Source organism: Loxodonta africana, chromosome 10, assembly GCF_030014295.1.
Source record: "Loxodonta africana isolate mLoxAfr1 chromosome 10, mLoxAfr1.hap2, whole genome shotgun sequence".
Taxonomy (NCBI): Eukaryota; Metazoa; Chordata; class Mammalia; order Proboscidea; family Elephantidae; genus Loxodonta; species Loxodonta africana.
In genome coordinates this window covers 35,543,881-35,559,867 of record NC_087351.1, presented here as the reverse complement: position 1 = coordinate 35,559,867, position 15,987 = coordinate 35,543,881, and positions in this window count along the sequence as shown.

Here is a 15,987-nt window from a genome sequence, read left to right as displayed (position 1 = left end):
TATGGCATCATATTCTTGCTCTTTTAAGACCCAAAACAGAATTTAGAGGAAGGGAACACCATTTCAACTAAGACAAAACCCCAAAGCCCATTCCTCCCTTCTCATACTTCAGGATTTCTCCAGGTAAATGTGGTCTGCTGAGTGAGAAACTGCCTAAGAATGTGGTTCTTGCAACACCTTCTCCATACACATTCCTCTAGGAGGAAAGAGTGACATGCTGAGTTCATATCTTGAAAATCAAGACAACCTAGAATAAAAGAGATGGTCAACGAGCCTGCCCTTCATTACTCAACTCTTGGTTTAAAAAGCCTGGAATGAGAAACGACACACAACTTCTGACCTGAGCAACATTTCCAAGATGATGCTGCCACTCCTGACCCTGTTGGCCTTGCCTTTGCCCTCCAGGGCCTTCATAGGTACGTGACTGCCCCAAACTCAGGGGCCTGGCTTATTCCACCAGTGATATTTCCACAAAGCTCCAGTTAACCTATCTCTATGAGGCATCCTAGACCCAGGTGTTCCCCAGGAATGTGATGAAATCTATGACTGCATAAGCAATGCACAGAAATGACAGGGAAAAAATGATCCCAAGAAATCTGGTGGGTCATTCTCCTTTCGTGGACTGCACTTCTACTGTCTGGAAAGTGATTTATTATCAAGATGGCCATAGATTCTCTAGGAGGAGGGAAAGCTGAAAACGAATGCTGTAAATTTCCTCTATCTAAACAAAACAATACACAGCTTAATGTCAGGAGTTATTTAACAGATCAAAGAAGAAAGAAGCATTTCATACTCCATATTCTAGAATTCACTTTCACCCTGTCCCTATTATGCTGAGCCCTCAGCTCTATCAAGGCAGAAATTCGGATCCAAACTGAATCATTGGACAGCAGAGTGTCTGATTAATTCTCCCAAGGCTCGGATGGATATTGGGTTCCCACCCAGCCCCTCTGCCATTCATTTCTCCTCTGCACTTTAATTTCTAGTTTTTGTTCTACCCTCATTTATCCTGAGGACTCTGTGCTGAAGTTCACATGTCTACTAGGACCTCTCCTCCCCAACCACAGGCCAGAGGCAATCTAGGGATTTTTCACTCATGTAACAAAAGAACATTTATGAAGTATTTTCTTTGTACCAGACTTGAGATGGAAGAGATACCAAAGGATTCTGCTCCACGAGCTCATGATGTTCAGGTCATTAGAAACCAGCCCATGCTGAAGGTGTTCACAACACCAGAGATCTGAGAAGCTTGGGGACAAAAAACATCCAGAGCAGGTCAAAGAAAGTATTCTCCAGGTCTTCTGGGATGTGCATCCTGAAGGTAGATCATTTCCTATTAACATGTGTCTGAAATCAATTTAAATCAAATAAAGGCTGTGGTCCCTCATCTCCAAATAAAGAAAGTGAGAACTAGGCACAAAACTGGTCATGTTGCAAAAAAGCCAAGCTGCCCACAGGACCCAAGATCCCATCACAGTGTTAGGAACCCTGCAGATGACCCTCTTCCAACCCAAGTCAAACTCCACAGACCATCCAGCCTCTGAATATCCTATTCTTCCAGACCACAAATGTTGCCCATCCTCTAAGTTCTGTGAGCACAGAGAACAAGACAAGATTTTCTCTTTAAACAGTGAGCAAATGAGTCAAAGAGGCCACACCACACTCACAGCCCTACATGGCATCAATAAGATTCTTTGAGGACAACTACACCTGGAAAGAATGAGGAAGTTTCCTGGTACGAGAAGACTATGTGCTGACTGTGGCTTACTGTGACAAAGGATGAGGGACACCAGCTGGGTTCTTGTTTCCTGGGAACCCTAACACCATTCCACAGACGTTGCACAGGAGGGTCCCTCAGTGTATGCATAGAGCCCAATGTTATCAGAGGACCCTTCTGTGCATCTCCAGTCTGGAGGAAGTCAGTGTGGGTTAGAGAACTGGGATTTGTGAACCGGGGGCTGTATGGCAGATAAGGCTGCCAAAGGACCAGGCCTGCTGAAGGACCGCAGCAGAGAAAAGAAGGTAACACTATATTTGGATTGAAGTGTTGGAAAGGGGAAGTAAGGCACAACTTCTGCCCCATTTTCCTCCTCCCAATTTGGCTCAGCTGCAGGCCTGCCTTGGGTTGGAACATCACTATCCTTATCTGATGCTGAGTTTAAGCTCCTATTTACTGTATCCAATCTTCCTTTGTAGAAATATGACTGTCACCCTGGGTGCTCACAATATCCAAAAAAAGGAAAACACGCAGCAGATCATCCCTGTGCTTCAAGCCTTCCCTCACCCAAGGTTCATCACAAATTCGAACTCAATGACATCATGTTACTGAAGGTAACCATCTTGCTTCCACTTGTGTGCACCCTCGCAGGGCACTGGGGAGCCTCAGCTTATTCAGAGACTCAGGACCCACTCCCTCCTCCATCTAACTTCTCTACTGGTCCCAGCACAATAGAAGCTGGCTTGGAGGCTCACGACAGGATAGGAACTACCTCCCTGGCTCCAAGCCCTGCTGATAGAGCAGGATGGGCATTACCATTTCTCACCCTCTCTGACCACCTAAAACACAAGGCTCAACGGAACTCAGCTGTGGGACCATTGCCCTACCAAGGACACAGGACAGGCTGAAGTCAGAGCAGGTGTGTAGCATGGCAGGCTGGGGAATAACAGGTGATGGCTGATTGTCAGCCACACTTGAGGAAGTAGACCTGAAAGTGCAGAAAAAGGAGCAGTGCAAGAGAAAATTCTCATATTACGATGATGCCACCCAGCTGTGCGTGCAGAACCATCGGTTCACTAAGAATATGGAAATGGTAAGGAGACCGGCATCTTTCCTGTCTTGCTTTCACTGGCCATGACGCCACGGTACAGTAGGGTCCACCATGGGTGATGGCATTCTATTCTCAATCCATAACACCAGAGAATCTTCCTCCAGTTAATCTCTTGTCCTTTCTCCACGGGAGAACAACAAAAGCCTGGGACTAGGTTTAGCTGGAGAGAGGGCTCAGGGCAGAGACCCACAGCTCAGGGCAATTCCAGAGGCATAGACTCTGCCTCTGCTTTCACTCGGAGCAAAAGTGAGTAGTGACCCTTCAGCCCCTTCCTCTTTTGAATACTCAGGTGCTGAGAAGGAGGGCATTGGAACCGATGAGAAAATAAGAGCCTGAAGGGGGAACCTAGAAGGGTCTGCACTAAGACTCTTCCCTTTTCTGTTCACAGGGTGACTCTGGGGTACCCCTGGTGTGCAACAATGTGGTCCAGGGCATTGTCAGCCATGGATATAAGAATAAGCATACTAATATCTTCACAAGAATATCCAGCTTTGTTCTCTGGATCCACAGAATAATGAATGCATCCTAATGAAGCTAAGTGATTGGACTCTGGATTCTGTGACAGGATATGTATGAATGGGTGTCAGACTCTTAATAAAGACTATTTCCCAGTGTGGAGGAGTGCCTTCTGTGTCTTCCTTGGGTCCTTCTGTGCCCAAGACAGGCTCTGATTGTACCTATTCCACTCTCTGCCTGCTCAACAATTCACTAACTCCCCACACAAGCCAACAACTCATGCCTGTGCACTGTGCCCATCCTGTCAGCACCTGTAATCTTAGTTCCCTGTGTCTGATCCTGTCAGGTGGTGGAGAGTCTCCCTTAGAAGAACAATGGAACTTGCTGCACAAGGCTGTCAATGATGGTCTTTTCACCTTCCTAAACCCACCCCTGCTGGACAGCACAGGGGCAGGGGAGAAAAGCAACTGAGCCTCCAACCAACACAGTAGGGGCCTGGTAAGGTCCCCACCACAACCACGTCCCCATGAGGCTCCCTCCCTGTCTCCCTCTGTCCTCTGCTCAGCAGGGCCTCTCCTCAGTGCTATTGTTTCAACTAAGCCCTTCTACCAATCCTTCATCCTGTCAGAGACAGGGCTCAGGGAAACCAGACTGTTCCCATCAGAACAGAACTTGGGTAAACGTGTCAGACAAGGCTGGGGCTCACACATCTAGACACATCTCCCACCCGTGCAGGCCCAACTCACCCTTTCCTATCAGATCAGCACACCCCACAGCCTACTTAGGATCAGAGTCAAGCAACCCTCAATCAATTAGCAGCTACATTCCTTCTGCCTGTCCTACTTGGTCAGACTTTGCTGACTGGTTATTATGTCCCATGTGTGGCCCCCTGGTCATTATGGCCTATGTGCTTGAGATGTTGCCTCTATGCAACAGAATGGGAAGTTGCTTTTCCCACCCTCAAGTGAATATCTAGCTTATTAAGTGACAGGAGATTTAATACAGCAGTAAAACCACAAAGGGTGTCTTTTCCCCAGGAATTATAGACCTGCTCTTTTTGTCTGAATCCCAAGGTCTCTCTAAAAATAATTTTTCCTCCTGTCTGTCCTCGGGCAGACACCCACATTGATTATGATTAGGGCTCAATAACTCTGGGGACTTTCTCCCTAGGGTGCAGAGAGGTCTAGCTTCTGGACAGAGAGGCCAAGATACCCACAGAGCCAAGAGGTGGAGTAACCTGAAGATATAGGATCCAGCCTAATCCGACCTCTTCCCATTCCACCCACACCTTTAGCACTTGTTCACCCTGTCCTCTCCAGGACAATGTGCTCTGTACCCTTCCCTCTTAAGTGACTATTAGAAGAGGATCTCTGAAAATAAATTGTTCCACACTGTAGGTAAGTACAGATGGTTGAAAATCTCCCGATATATTTCCCTGAGACAGGAGAGACTTTCTGAGAGCTAATCCAACACATGGCCAAGCAGATAAGAATAATAAAAACAAAGTAACATATAATTAAACACATGTATCTTATGAGTCCTAACAAAATTTTTAAAATAATGCTCACTTTAAATTTTACATTCCTCTGTATTTTTTAATGATCTTTTACATGATGCCATTATTTCAACAAATAAATAACAGTGCCAATTAGTATTATCTAAGGGAAAGAAAATTTAAAGAATTAATATGTGTGAGAAGCATAGTAATATTTCATATCTGTCTTCCAATGCAGCAATTATTTTTAGTACTTTAAAATATATACAAAAATCTGTAAGTTCTTACAGACATTAGTCTTTTAAAACTAATTCTAAAAACAATAGGAATATTAAGCAGATACGTATATTTAATTAAAATATCATCTTTTTCCTATCTTTTGGTATAATAGAATATTTTAACTCTTTGTTTTTTTCATTAACACTTTGCTAAAGGGCCTACCACTTTTGAACATCTTTCATTTCTTTAAAATAGTTCCAAAATGGAATATAGTTAAACATAATTCTCACTTAGACTTACGGGTCTGTCTAATCAAGTCCACATTACACTGATTCCTGGTGTCTACAAGCTAAATTCAGCAAAAATGTTCGAGCATACAATACTTAGAATTTTACCAATTAGCAACAACAGGTTTTTTAATTTGTAGGAAATAGGCTTCCACTCTCCAAATATGTCCATCTACTTGGTGTCTACAGGACTGCATTGGTTGACCAGATGTTTGTCACCAGTACTTCTGCATTTCCAAAGTTCATCATATAAATTCTCTTTACTGATTATATCCAATACGTATAAACACTCCAAAGTGCACTGGATGTCATCACAAGCTACACCTCTCTATATCAGGGAAAATAACTTTAAAGCACAGGAATGATTTGAACTTTATTACAAAGAGATTACAGTTTTACTAAAAAAAATAAGAAAGCCCTGTTTGCCTTGGCTGCCTTCTTCCCGTGATGTTTTGTGCTCTGAAGAAGTCTTACCTTTGATGCAGGACTCTTTTTTTTGTACGAGTTTTTGTTGCAATCTACACATGACATCAAACAACTGGTTTGACATCAGTTCATCTTTTTCTAGGTTATTAATAGCCTCTTCAAAGATCATCAAACAGTTTGGACAAACAACATACACATTTCTGTAGCCCTTTTCTCCATTCTCACCCTCAATGTACATGAAAACATCCTCTAACTCAAACACTCTGCAAAGATGATTTTATGACAGCCAACACTTTAGCACCTTTACTATAGCCAGAAACAATGACAGCCATTTTACAGCCATATGTTTATTCTTCCCATATCTGTACACCATAAATCTCACTGTGATCCTAAAGGCTGAGTACCAACTTGGCTTGGCCATAATTCTCAGTGGTTTGGTGGTTATGATATATTTTGGCAGTCTTACAAGGATGTGATAAATTCCATGATGAGATTTAATATAATGTGATCACCTCCATGATGGGATATGCTGTGAGTAGCCAACCATTTAAAAGGGGGTTTACTTGGGGGTGTGGCTTGCATCCAATATAGGTGGACTTTCTGGCAAGGCTCACGGGCTTTTGCTCACTCTGGATCCTGCAGGTGGCTCCTGTTTGTGTGACCTCTGGTTCTTGGGACTTGAGCTAGCAGCTGACTTGCCTCCTTGCCTGCCAATCTTGGGATTCATCTGTCTTCACAGCCTGTGAACCAGAGTGCCGCTGTGTAACCTACGGAGTTTGCAAGCCCTTGCAGCTACATGAATCAGCAGCAGCCTCTAGCCTGACCCAAGGACTTGGGATGTTCCAGCCTCTACAACCATGTGAGCCACTTCTCGACATAAATCTATATATTTATATGCTTTACTGGTTTTGCTTCTCTAGAAAACCCAGCCTAATGCATTTGGTACAGGAATGGTTGTAGATAAACGAAATTGTAAGGATGAGCTTTCTAAATTGGTTCTCAAGTCTGGTTAGTCTTAAAGATGTCGATAACTCTGCTTCTAGTAGTTAAGAGAGCTCTGCTAATCCATGGCATGAAGTGGCAATAGAAACACACAAAATATCTCCACCAATAGATTGAGTATTAGTCAAAGGCGAGGCTCTGTGTGATCACATTTGATACCTTTCTATAATTTTGTCATAATGAGAAGTATAAGGAAGTTGGTTGATTAGTCTTACTTTCACTGGACGAAGAGGTGATCGAAAAAGATGAGCTCAAGTATTCAGAGTCAAAGCTCAAGTGCTGCATAAACATCCTCAAAATTTCTACTTATGCCTTGAAATAAAGCCTTATTTCTTGTAGTAACAGAGCAAATATTGCCAAAAGCCAAATCCAGATTCCATTATTGTAAGAGTGGCTGAATTAAAATTCCAACCAAATTCCCAAACTCCAGTAATATCTGAAGTTAAAGTTAGGGCATTGATTGGGAAGAAATGAGATTTTGATACTTGGGATGAGGAATATGGGCAGATAATCAGAAAGCTGGGGACACTGAGCCACTAAATTCCATTGAATCACTCCTGCCAACAGAACCAGCCCTCTCACTTCCATCTGAATAGATTACTCGATCTTTGTCTGCTAAGCCACCCTTCCAGTAAAACCATTAGACTCTCTACCCCATCTGATGACATTAACCCAGCTTCATCTGAGGAGCCTTGAGTCCTTCCTCAAGGACAGTAGACACAAAGCATAGTGATGGGGGGCATTTCCCCTGGGCACAAGTCCAAGGGGATGCTAGACATGGCATTCCAATGTGCCACGAATATGAAAGGTGCCTGATTGAGGCAGCCAGACAAGAGGGGGAAAGGCTTTCTGCTGATATGTCGCTGCTATCAATGTCTATTCATCTTGAAATTAGGGGTGCAACTTAAAGAATGCCTCTGGGCACTCATTGCCCTCCCTACACTCCTGAAGGGGTGCAATTTCAGTGCTTGCCATAGGCACTATTTTCCATAGATGCACCTCTGAATCCAGGGGACCTTTGGTGTGTAACAGTGTGCCCAGGGAATTGTCAGCTTTGGACTCCCATTTTAGTGGTTCTTCTTAATGTCTTCACTAGAATCTCCTATTTGTATTTTGGATAAACAGAATAATGAATGTGTCCAGGCATAGCTAAGCAATTGGCCCCTGGGTTCTGTGGCAGAGTCCACACCTGTGTGTGAGGAGATATCATACTATTAATAAAGACCATCTCCTGTTGCAGAGGAGGGGCCTTCTGTGTCTTCCTTGAACATGTTCAATGGTCCCCTGCTCTGCCCCAGGCATGCTCTTATTGCACCTCTTCCACCTTCTTGTCTGCTTCCTCTGCTCACACATTCCCAAACTCCCCCACACAAGCCACCAACTCTTATCTGCGCACTGTCATGTCCTATCAGATTCTTTAAAGCCGGGTCCCTCTGTCTGACCTGATAGGTAGGGGAAGTGTCTTCCTCAGAGGAACAATGGAACCTACTACCCTGGGGTGGAACTCTCAATGATGGCCTTTCTCTTCCTAAATCAACCTCAGCCCAACAATGCAGAGGAGGGGGACAAAAACAACTGAGCCTCCAACTGACACAAAAAAAAGGCATGGCATGGTCCCCACCACAACCACCTTCCCGTGAAGCTCCATCCTTGTCTCCCTGTGACCACAGCTCAGCAGGGCCTCTACTCAGTGCTGCTATCCCAGGTGGTCCCTGCCAGCAGGCCCCTCATCCTGTCAGAGATGGGGCTCAGGGAACTCAGACCATGACCACCATTAGCAAAGCTTATGAGAAAGTGAAAGACAGGCCTGGTCCCCATACTTGTAGACACATCACTCACCTGTGCAGGCCTGACTCAGCCTCTCTTATCCTGCCCGGCACAGCCCATTTGGGCCCAGAGTCAAGCAGGTCCCACTTACACAGTGGCCACAGTCCATTCAGCCTGTACCATTTGATCACACATGGCTAACCAGTATCTTGATCATGTCCCTAGCCTGCCACTGTCTACCTGGTCCTCAAGGCCTTTTGTGCTTGAGCTGACACATTTCTGCATCAGGTTTGGAATTCACTCCTCTAACCTTAAATGAATGTCCATCAACCGCCTGAGTGACAGCCCTGGTGATACAGCAGTGAAACCACAAACGTGTTTTTACCTCACTGATTGTAGACATACTCTTCTTGTCCAAATCCCAAAAGCATTCTAAAATAATCTGGCCTGGCACAAATGCCTACCCTGTGTACGACTTAAGCAGAATACATCGAGGGCTTTCTCTCTTCTGTGAAGAGACGTCAAGCTTTTGGTGCAGAGAGGCAAGCTTCATTACTTCCCAAAACACCCTTTCTGGCAAGATCTGGAGGACAGCAAGGTGCAATGCTGGGTGGGCTTCAGAAAGACTCCCTGCTAATGTCAGCTCAGTGCTTCAGAGTGAGGATCAGCAGCCAACACTCTCTTGTGGACCCCTACAGGACCCTGACTCAGGAAAAGACAACTTTCAGTGCAGTGAGACAGAGTCATAATATGCTGACCGTGCTACCTTATTTTAATCTGGATTTCTAGACTAACTAACTGCTATGCTTTTTGAGAAAAACATGTTTTTCCTCAGTAGTCAAAACCAGAATGTGAAACCATGTGCCCTGAGGGATCTTAACCAAGTGACAATCTGCATCCCTCAATATCCACATACTCATGAAGGGTGCTATCTGGGTGCTGTTGCCAACAAGATATTTTTGCAAGATAGACAAAATAGACAAAGAAAATACATGTAAGCATCTTGTGAACGTGATGTAAGCATCCTGTGAAACCATCTGTAATCACTAACTATACTATTAATAATAAGTACTAATCAGAGTATGATTACTAAAATAATACTTGATTTTCCTGTAATTGCCCTCCCTATGGTTTGGTTCTTCTTTTTACCCTATAAGAATACTTGTATAAATGGAACTTAATAAACTTCTCTGTTTCAACTTGAAACCGCACTCAAGTTTTCTCTACAACAGCCATATCCCCAGTAAAGGCCTGCAGCTAGGGGGTTCCTGTTTCTCCCAGTCACCCATGGCCCAGAGCAGCTTGTGAAGGGACCATCCTAGAGCAGGGCTGGGCAGGACTGAGAGGTGGACATAGAATAGGACTGTGGCTACTGTCCTCTTCCCTGAGGACAGCAGGAGAGCACTGAAGTTGAGATCAGGAGGGAAACATTGAAGCAATGGGATCAGAATGCAAACTGCCTTGGGACAGCCCAGTCTCCACAGACACTGCAGTTCTGACCCACTCCACCTGTCCAAACAGCAGAGATGTTGAGAAGTAGAGCATCTGGAGGATATAGGAACTGCCTCATCCACACTAACCCAATTCTACCCCACAGTTTTGCACTTGTTCCACCCTGCCTTCCCCAGGACTATGTGCTGTGCACCCTTCTGTAATAAGAGAACCTTTCAAAATGAACTCTGCCAATGCATCATGTCATTGAAGTTCATAAAATTAGGCGAACACTTAAGCAACAATGACAGTCACCTTGAAGGCTTATGTCTATTCCTCTCCATTTCTATCAACAAAAAAATCTCAGTAAGTGCTTCTGCAGGTTTTGAGGAAACTGAAAAGTGACTGAAAGCTTCCAGTATGCAGCTTCAGAATTGCAGGTAAGACACTCCATTTTCAGCCACGTTGTGTATAAGATGTGCAGGACGTTGAACAAGTAAGATCTTTAAATTTTCCTTGGTAAAGAATTAATTAACTGAATGGAATTTGCCAAAATGGCCATTTGCACCATCAGCCAAATATGCAATAGGTGACCAAAGACTATTTATATTTGGAGAAGATATCAACGCTGTTCTGTTTTATGTCTGAAATCATCTTTAAAAAATGCTTAGCTAAACTAGCGAAAAATGTTCACTATTAGAACTGCTCTCTTTTGAAGAATTATCTCTATGAGATCAAATTGTCAATGGGAACTCTAAGGAATAGATGAGAACTTTAGGGGGTAGTGAGTGTAAGTCAATGGTGGTAAAAAAAAATATGGGTAGAAATAGCAAGAATGGTGACAAAGCCTAAAGAATGTAACCAGTGTTATTGAACATACATAAATGAGTGTGAGCTCTGCTGTGTATATTTTCACCAAATTTTAAAAAAGCAAATATAAAGAACAATTTCCTTTTTGTTCACCCATAGAGCATATCCATTGCAACCTCTGAATCAGGAAATGTAAGGTTACTTATTTTCAGGGAGCAATCAAAGGCTCATATGACATTGCCTGTATGTTCCTGGAATGTGCCCAAGCAAATGCCGCGGCTGCTCCTTTCCCCTGAGCATTGTGGTCTTAATGGGAGACCAGACACTTAGGATTGAGCAAGAAGAACTTGACTAGCTCTCTCAGACTCATGAGACTCAATCCCCATATGTGTTTTCACAGCCACTTGTCCACAGCCCAGCTCTATGCCTCTCAATATTCTGCGATTTGCTCTGTTTTGGATACTTATATCCCCCCTTCATTGTGTGTTTCCATCTGTCATTAAAATAACACAGTCTTTACCTTTCTTTTTGGATGATGTCTGAATCATGTTGGCATTGGTATTATCCCGATTCACAGTTTCATTGTCTGTACTCTTAGAGAACATGGTTGCAATAATTGTAACAAGTAGCACATTTACTAGAATTGCCATTTTCACAGTAATTTAGCAGTAACTCAGGTGCAGTAAATGGAAATAATTAAGGGTGGCCCCATGTATTCTAGGCAGCTGTCTTAGTTTCTTAGTTCTGCTGTAACAGATATACCACAAGTATGTGGCTTGAATGAACAGAAATCTATTTTCTTACAGTTAGGAGGCTTGAAGTCCAAATTCAGGTACTCTAGGGAAGGCTTTCTCTTTCTGTTGACTCTGTGGGAAGGTTCTTATCTCTTTTCCACTTCTGTTCCTTGGTTCCTTGGTCATCTTCATATGCTGTGGCATCTATCTTACGTCGTCTATGCATCCTGACTTCTGTGCTTAATCTCTTTTTATATCTCAAAATTGACCAAATTTAAACAACAGTTGTTGGCGAGGGTGTGGAGAAATTGAAATTCTCATCCATTGCTGGTAGAAATGTAAAAATGGTACAGCTACTGTAGAAAACCATTTGGTGATTCCTCAAAAATGAACATAGAATGGCCATTGGCCCATCAATCCCAATCTTAGGTATATGCCCAAGAGAATTGAAAGCAGGAACATAAACAGAAACCTGTACAACAATGTTTACTACAAACTATTCACAATAACAAAAGATAGAAACAACCTAAAAGTCCATCAAGATATAATGGATTACGTTAGGAGCCCTAATACATGGCATAAACAGTACACAAAACATTATTAAGAATGCAGAAGAAAAACTAGATAACTGGGAGCTCCTAAAACTCAAACACCTATGCTCATCTAAAGAGTTCACCGAAAGAGTAAAAAGACTACCAACAGACTGGGAAAAAGTTTTTAGCTATGACATTTCTGATCAGTGCCTGATCTCTAAAATCTACATGATACTGCAAAAACTCAACTGCAAAAAGACAAATAACCCAATTAAAAAATGGGTAAAAGATATGAATAGACACCACTAAAGAAGACATTCAGGTAGCTAACAGATACATGAGCAAATGGTCACGATCATTAGCCATTAGAGAAATGCAGATCAAAACTACAATGAGATTTCATCTCACTCCAACAAGGCTGGCATTAATCCAAAAAACACAAAATAATAAATGTTGCAGAGGCTGTGGAGAGATTGGCACACTTATACACTGCTGGTGGGAATGTAAAATGGTACAACCACTTTGGAAAACGATTTGGTGCTTCTTTAAAAAGCTAGAAATAGAACTACCATACGATCCAGCAATCCCACTTCTTGGAATATATCCTAGAGAAATAAGACCCTTTAGATGAACAGATATATGCACATCCATGTTTGTTGCAGCACTGTTTACAATAGCAAAAACATGGAAGCAACCAAGGTGCCCAACAACAGATGAATGGATAAATAAATTATGGTATACTCACACAATGGAATAGTATGCATCGATAAAGAACAGTGAGGAATCTGTGAACCATTTCATAACATGGAGGAACCTGGAAGGCATTATGCTGAGTGAAATGAGTCAGTTGCAAAAGGACAAATATTGTATAAGACCACTATTATAAGAACTTGAGAAATAGTTTAAACTGAGAAGAAAACATTCTTTTGTGGTTAAGGAAGGGGGGAGGGAGGGAGGCTAGGAGAGGGGCATTCACTAATTAGATAGTAGATAAGAACTACTTTAGGTGAAGGGAAAGACAGCACACAATACAGGGGAGGTCAGCACAATTGGACTAAACCAAAAGCAGAGAAGTTTCCTGAATAAACTGAATGCTTTGAAGGCCAGCGTAGCAGGGGCATTGGTCTGAGGACCATGGTTTCAGGGGACATCTAAGTCAATTGGCATAACTAAATCTATTAAGAAAACATTCTGCATCCCACTTTGAAGAGTGGCGTCTGGAATCTTAAGCGCTAGCAAGCAGCCATCTAAGATGCATCAGTTGGTCTCAACCCACCTGGATCAAAGGAGAATGAAGAACACCAAGGACACAAGGTGATTACGAGCCCAAGAGACAGAAAGGACCACATGAACCAGCGACTACATCATCCTCAGACCAGAAGAACTAGACGGTGCCCGGCCACAACCAATGACTGCCCTGACAGGGAACACAACAGAGCACCCCTGAGGGTGCAGGAGAGCAGTGAGATGCAGACCCCAAATTCTCATAAGACCAGACTTAATGGTCTGACTGAGACTAGAAGGACCGCGGTGGTCATGGTCCCCAGACCTTCTGTTGGCGAAGGACAGGAACCATTCCCGAAGCCAACTCTTCAGACATGGATTGGACTGGACAGTGGGTTGGAGAGGGATGCTGGTGAGGAGTGAGCTTCTTGGATCAGGTGGACACTTGAGACTATGTTGGCATCTCCTGCCTGGAGGGGAGATGAGAGGGTAGGGGGGGTTAGAAGCTGGCAAAATGGACACAAAAAGAGAGAGTGGAGGGAGAGAACGGGCTGTCTCATTAGGGGGAGAGTAATTGGGAGTAATTTTTTTTTTTTTTTTAGCAAGGTGTATATGGGTTTTTGTGTGAGAGACTGACTTGATTTGTAAACTTTCACTTAAAGCACAATAAAAATTATTTTTAAAAAGATATAACGGACGAACATAATGGGGTATATATACAATACAGCCGTAAGGAAAAATAAAGTCCTGATACATGCCACGACATGGACGAACTTTGAAAACATTATGCTGAGTGAAATTAGTCTGTCACAAAAGGACAAATAGTGTATGATTTCACATACATGAAGTAGGCAAATATCTAGAAAACAAAACATTAGTAATTACCAGGGGTGTGTGGCAGGGCTAAAGAGGGAGCCATTTCTTAGGAGGGAGTGCTGCGTTTGTGTCAATGGTGGTGAAATAATTCAGAAAAGATAGTGAAAATGGTTGCACAGCATAAAGAATGGAATCAATGTCACTGAATCATACATGTAAAAATAGTTGAATTGGCAAATGTTGTATACATTTTATCACAATAAAAGAAAGAACAAAGGCACAGACAGACTAAAAAAAAAGGGGGATTGGGCTTAAGATACACCCTGCACTGATATGGTCTCATTAAAATAACAAAGAAAATGCTATTCCCAATGGGAATTATATCCCCAGGTATAGGTGTGAGATGGTTAAGATTGTGTGTCAACTTGGCTGGGTCATGATTCTCAGTGTTTTGGCAGCTGTATAGTGTTGTGATCGCTTCCCTGTTGAAATTTGGTATGTAATCACCCCCATGATGGAATCTGCTGAGTGGTACCGGCAGGGGCAGGACCCGTGGTGGCTCACCACACCCCCATCTTAATCTCTCCACCCTCCGCTGCTTACTTCCCTCCTGCTTGCCTTGCCGAGGCTTTTGGCTTGCTCTGGATCCTGCAGCTGCCTCTTTTTCATCTGACCTCCAGTTCTTGGGACTTGTGCTAGCAGCTTACCTGCCAGCCTTGGGATTCTTTGATTGTCACAGCCTGTGAGCAAGAGTCCTGCTCTTCGACCTGCTGATCTCTGGTTTGCCAGCCCCTGCAAGTACGTGAATCAGGAGAAGCTTTGTGGTCTTGCATTTGCCAATCTTGGGATTCATCGATCTTCACAGCCTGTGAGCAAGAGCCCTGCTCTCCAAACTTCTGATCTTGGGTTTGCCAGCCCCTGTGACTACCTGAATCAGGAGAAACTTCTAACCTGATCCACGTTCTTGGGATGTTCCAGCCTCTACAATCACGTGAACTGTTTCTTTAATATAAATCTATATGTATATTTATATGCTTTATTGGTTTTGCTTCTCTAGAGAACCCAGTCTAAGACAAGGTGTTAATATTCCAACACATATTTTGATAGGATACAATTCAATCCATAACAGCAGTCCATATTGTAAAGGGAAAATGTATATAACGCTAACCTGCCACTAATATCCTGGGCAGTATATACTTAACCCTCTCCCATGAAAAGCCTAATAGCCCTCAAGAAACCATGTGCAAGGTACTCCTTGGGAACAAATCCCAATGCCTATTGTCTTAGTCATCAAGTGCTGCTATAACAGAAATACTACAAGTGGATGGCTTTAACAAAGAGAAATTTATTTTCTCACGGTCTAGTAGGTTACAAGTCCAAATTGAGGGCATCACTCCAGGAGAAGACTTTCTTTCTCTGTCAGTTCTGGAGGAAGGTCCTTGTCCTCAATCTTCCCCTGGTCGAGAAGTTTCTCAGGCACAGGGATCCAAGTTCTAAAGGATGTGCTCTGCTTCCAGTGCTGCTTTCTTGGTGCTATGAGGTCCTCAACTCTCTGCTTGCTTCACTTTCCTTTTATCTCTTATGAGATAAAAGGTGGTTCAGACCACACCCCAGGGAAACTCCGTTTACATTGGATCAGGCATGTGACCTGGATAAGTGCGGTGTTACAATCCCACCCTAACCTCTTAACATGAAATACGATCACAAAATGGAGGACAACCACGCAATACTGGGAATCATGGCCTAACAAAGTTGATACACATATTTTTGAGGGGACATAATCCAATCCATGACTCCTACCAAAAAAAAAAAAGGAGCAGGAAGGTGGAGGCTTTCATCAGAATCACAGTCATCATGAGAACTCAGGTTCCTAGGCCAGGTGGGACCAGAGTGACTGAGGATAATCAGCATAAGGAGTGTCCCTTTCCACATTTTCTCCCACTATAAGATGTCACCCTG